The sequence below is a fragment of the Galeopterus variegatus genome, unplaced genomic scaffold (genome assembly GCF_000696425.1).
Source record: "Galeopterus variegatus unplaced genomic scaffold, G_variegatus-3.0.2 Scaffold5056, whole genome shotgun sequence".
NCBI classification, from domain to species: Eukaryota; Metazoa; Chordata; class Mammalia; order Dermoptera; family Cynocephalidae; genus Galeopterus; species Galeopterus variegatus.
Genome location: NW_007731167.1, coordinates 162,919 through 168,274, shown reverse-complemented (window position 1 = coordinate 168,274; position 5,356 = coordinate 162,919).

Below are 5,356 nucleotides of genomic sequence, written 5' to 3'. Positions count from 1 at the left end.
GTGTCTGACTGGCTAATCTTAGGGTACATGCCATGCCACAAGGGGGGCTGGGGAAGCCAGTGTCGGCCTTCTACCTTAAGGAGGTGGGACTCATACTGCGGGAAATTTCCCAGTCGCAGGATGGGGCTCAAAAGCACAGCCATCAAGTATGATATATACTCCCCCAAAAGCATTTCACATATGTGTGCGTGTATCTGTATGAAATAGGCATATGATCGACATCTCAAGGTCCCCTTTCCGGGGTGCTTCATTCTTAAAAATCCAAAGAACCACCATTTGAACTGTCATTAGCAGCAGAGAGCCCAGTCCCTTCATTTGGGTGTCACTTGGCACCTCTGAGTCCAGACCACAGCTCCAGCACCATCTGGCTACCCCTTCTCCTGTGGCTCTGATCATTCAGGTTGGCGTTGCCCCCCAGATGTGAACCCAGGTCCCTTGCTCCCCCCACCCATGAAATGAGGAGTTGACACACTCTTCAGAGATGTACCAGGCCCCTGGGGATGATGCTTTCTCCCAGTAGAACAGAGCAGTTTGGCTCTGATTTGTCACATCCTTTCGCCTTAGGATTCAACCTTCTGGTTCTCCTATTGCAGAAACAAAGGCCTATCAGAGTGGCCTCAAAGTTATTGCAGCTATCAATCCCAGGACACAAGGACAGAAGTAACTTTTTTTAAAGTATTGGGTTTTGGTCTTGTCCCGGATGAAACCCAATGTTGGGATTCAGAGGTGAAAAACTCCCCCCATGGGTTCCTCCCTTAGAAAAGCCCAGGAAACATCTAAAGGCAGAGCAGAGCAGTCCCTGCCCCACACTCCCAGGTGACTGTGCCTGTCCAGGGCCCACAGACCTGGAAAGTGGAGTTAAAACCATGGCGGGGCATGCTTCTCTTCTTCCTCAGCTTTCCCATGTCTGCACATCCCCTTCTAGTGAGGTTCATGCCCATGAAACACTGCCTGTGTTTGCATCTACCCCACCCCTGGAGACCGATGTTTCCCAGTTCGTTTCTATATGTCACTCTGTGCTTGTCTGTTGAATGGTCAGCTTCTCCGTCCCCTGCTCTGAGTCCCCCAGGAGAGTCAGCTACTATCCCCACCCAAAAGGAGAGACCAAACTACTCACACAACATTTTATCCCAAACCACTTTGGAATATTTACTTGGTGGTCCCACAGTTATCTATGTTTCTTGAGTTTCCTTTTAGGACAAGGACAATAAATCATTTGACCTCAACAACTAGCAGAGTGCCTATCAGTGTTTTTGACTGGGGAAAAAAGGAAAAATGGATGGATGGATGGATGGATGGATGGATGGATGGATGGATGGATGGATGGTGGGGGATGGATGGGTGGGTGGATGGATGGGTGGGTGGATGGGTGGGTGGTTGGATGGGTGGTGGATGGACATCTGAGCCTTGAGGGACAATGGTCACTGTAGGTCATTGTAGTGTATACCACTAGGGGGCAGTGTGGAGCAGCTTTCCCAGGCTTCCCTGCACTCTTCCACCAGACACTGGCTGGCAAGTCTTCTAGAGCTCATTTTGTTCAAAATTTTCATTTGTAAGGAAGGAAGTTGAGGCCCAATAGGGGAGTGGGTGTGCCCAGCAGCTCCTGAGCTGGCTCTCGATGAAGGCCAGTACTCTCTCCATTACAGTAAGCCCACGTGCCTAGGCTCTGAGGGCCCTGATGCTGCTTTCTCTCCAGCAGCTTTCCCTGGGTCCCTTCCCAGGAGGCTGCGCATGGGCCATTGGCTGGTGAACAGCCACTGTGCGTCCACCGGTGTCTGGCCTTGGTGGTTAGGGCCCTCACTGGACTCCCCTTGTCCCTGATATACCTATTGTCTCTTTTGGGACCTATATCACCAGGGCTTGTATTTCTCAGGAAAGGAAGGACCCCATGCTCAGAACATATCCTACAACAAATTATCCTTCTCCTCTCAAAATTTACTTCTCCCGTGTCCCATTCCCTCTAGCCCTGCTTTTTAATTTTCTTTATCTCTTTTTTGGGGGGATGGGTGGGGTGTGGAGGATACTAATAGGCAGTGGTTCCCATCCCCTCCTTGTCCTTCCAGGTCATCATAGCAGCTTCCTGAGGACGATAACTTAAACAGCAGAGACAGACATCTGTGGGCACACGAAACCTCAGTTTCCCTTCCATTCATTCATTCACGTATTTATTCAACACTTAAGAATATTTTAAACACACACTATGTGTCAGATGCTAAGAAAAAACCCAGTCTTACATTTATTAAGCCCTTACTATGCTGAAGGCCTAGTAATATAACATCCATCATATTATCTTGACGTAAGCCTGTGAGGGAGGCATTGTGATTCCCATTCTACAGATGAAGAGACAGAGGTCTAGAGAAATGATGTCACTTGTCCAAGGGAGCACAGTCAGTCAGCTAAAGAACCAGGAGTCAAACAAAGGAGCCTGCCACCCAGATGACCAGGAATTCCTGCAAGTGTTCATCGTTAGGCGTGTGGCTCAGGAATTGCCCCCTTCAGCTGCAGCTCCAGAGCAGTGACAGAGTAGTTAAGCACAAGCCCTAAGAGCCAAGGGATGAGCAGGAGCATTAGAGAACCCCAGGCCTGAGTTTCTGGCCACATAAGTGTGTGGTAGCTTTGTGACTCCTGCCATGGAATTCCAGAATGTTCCATCAGGTGAGATTCTGCAGCTGCACATCTACACTCTGTATGGGACCCAGCATCACAAAGAAGTTGCAGCTCAGAGAAGAGCCCCTCCAAGGTCACTGGGTTGAGAGTCACGAGTCTACTCAATTTGGGCCTAACAAGCCTTGTGAGCTGGGCTCTCTCCCTTTGTCACACTGAGCCCTCCTGCTGCCCCTTCTGTAAAATGGGAGACTACACACCTGCCCTGGAGAGCCATCCTCAAGATGAGATGAGAGCATGGATGAGAAGGGGCTCTAAATTCTGAGATCTTTTCTTCTGTAAATATGTATGTCCTTATTGTCACCATGTGTGCCATGACTGAGTGCTCCCAGAGACCTAGAAGAGTAGTCCCCGGCCTTCAGGACTGGATGGATCAGGAGAATTTTCTCTATCATAAATCTCAATGACTCACATAAGCGTTTCAACCTTTTTACATTGGATTGTTTCTTTTTCTATGTGACTGTCACACTCTGTCCTAAAAGAAAAAGTTTAACCAAAAAATAGGCAGAACATAATCTCACAAAAGTGGATGTGTTCAGCCTTGGGGAAAGCTATATGGTCTATATTTTTCTTATTTCACTTTAGACCAGCAGAAACTGTAGCACGGACTGGCCTCTGGGAGCCATTGCTGTGTTCGTGTGGTTTACAGCTGTATCCTTCTGCCTTACAACGAAGCCCTGGGCAGTAAGAGACAGGCTAAATATGTGAAGGGACAGTTATGTACACTGAGAATAGAAAAATAATGTGCTGGGGGAAAAGTTTTTAAATGTATATTACAAAATAGTGTGTGCACCATGACTCCACTTTGTAAAATACCTGTATGTGTATAGATGGCTCCAGATGCACAGAAAAAAACACTGGAAGGTTATACAGGAAAATCCCACAAAGTTATCTTTGCGTGGAAGAATGATGACAAAATTGATTTTTTCTGAGTTATTTCTTTCATTTTTTCTGAGTTATTTGTTTCATTTTTTCTGAGTTCTTTCATTTTTTCAGAAACATGGAATGGATAAAGCCAAAAAAAAAAAAAAAGTGACACAAGAGGAATTGTGCAACACTGCACAAGACCTTGGCCAGTGGTCTCCTGGGAACATGCAGAATTTCAGTGAAGCCACATCTCGGACTGCAGAAAGCTCTTCTGGGCCTGGGCTGGCATCACTTACCTGGTCCTTTGCATTTCTAGGGCTGGGCTGGTGCCTGCTGTGCCACGTGCCCGGTCATGTGTGTTGAATGGAACGCTTTCCTTGCTGGGCTGGCAGATGTGGCTCCTGGCTGAGGGGGGCCCCAGAGGAAAACTGTGCCTTACATAGAAATGAACCATCCCTAAATTGCTTTTCTTTCTGAGTTAAAAGTTTTGTATGTGGTCTTTGATTGCATCTCTCCTCCAAAGAGTGAAACAAGGTGATCCTACTACCCCTTTTATGAGTTTGAGCTCCTGTGTTGGGGCAATCTGGCCCTCATTAAAATAAAGACTGTCTGTAAAACATGGGGGAGGCAAGGGTGGAGGGTTGTTAAGTTTTGTTTGATTAGGCTTCTTGGTGACAAGCAACAGGAGTTAATTAATTCTGGCCAATGTAAGCAGGAAAGAAATGCATCGGAAAGACTCCTGATAGCTCTACAGGAAGACTGTAGGTGATAAAATGGACAGGACCCAAGAGTAGTCAAGCTGCAGTAATCACACTGCTCAGGTCCCTGAGCCCTACCTCCTGAACAAAACTCAGTTGTCTTGTTATTCTGAGTCTTGGACAGGTTCACTGTGATAGTTAAGAGCATGACCTTGGAGCCAGACTGCTTGGTTTCAAGTCACACTTACCAGGACCTTAGGCAAATTCTGTAACTTCTCTATGCCTCAGTTTCTACATCTGTGAAATGGGGATAATAAGAATACCAATTTGCATTAGTTATCTATTATTGTGAAACAAATTAACCCAAGATTTAGTGGGTTAAAACTATAATAAACATTGATTATCTCTTAGTTTCTGTGGGTCAGGTATTAGCTGGGCCATTCTGTCATGAAGTTTCCTGAGAGATTCAGTCAGGTGTCTATCAGGGCTGCAGTCATCTGAAGGTTCAACTGGGGCTGGAAGATCTGTTTCCAAAGAGGCTCACTCGTGGCCGGCAAGTTGGTGCTAACTTGACAGGTGGCCTCAGTTTCTCCCTTAGTGGGCTGCCTGAGTGTCCTCACAATGTGGTGGTTGCCTCCTCTCCCAGCAAGTGATAGCAGAAGGAGACAGCAGCTATGGGCTTTTCATGACCTAGGCATTGAAGTCACCTGACATCACTTCTGCTACATTCTATTCATCAACAGGAAGCCAGTAAGTCGGGCCACAGGCAAGGGGAAGAGAATTAGTCTCCACTTCTTGAAGGGAGACGTACAAAACATTTGCAAGTATATTTTACAACCACCACACCACCTCACTGGATTTTAATAAAGAGTAAATGAGTTAATACAAGTAAGTGCTTAAAATAGTTATTCATACTATTACTACTCTCCCTCCCATTCTGCTAGACCACCTGCTCCTCACTGTCCCTTCTCCTCCAAAGTCACCTCAGAGGTGAGGGCTGATTCCTCCTGACTTTTGACCCCTAGACCTCCTCAGGAAAGCAGGGGCTTCTTTAGGACTGGTCCCCCCACCCCCACCCGGCCCCTTTTTCTGCCTGGGCGAATCAGACTTTAGTCACACGAGGACTC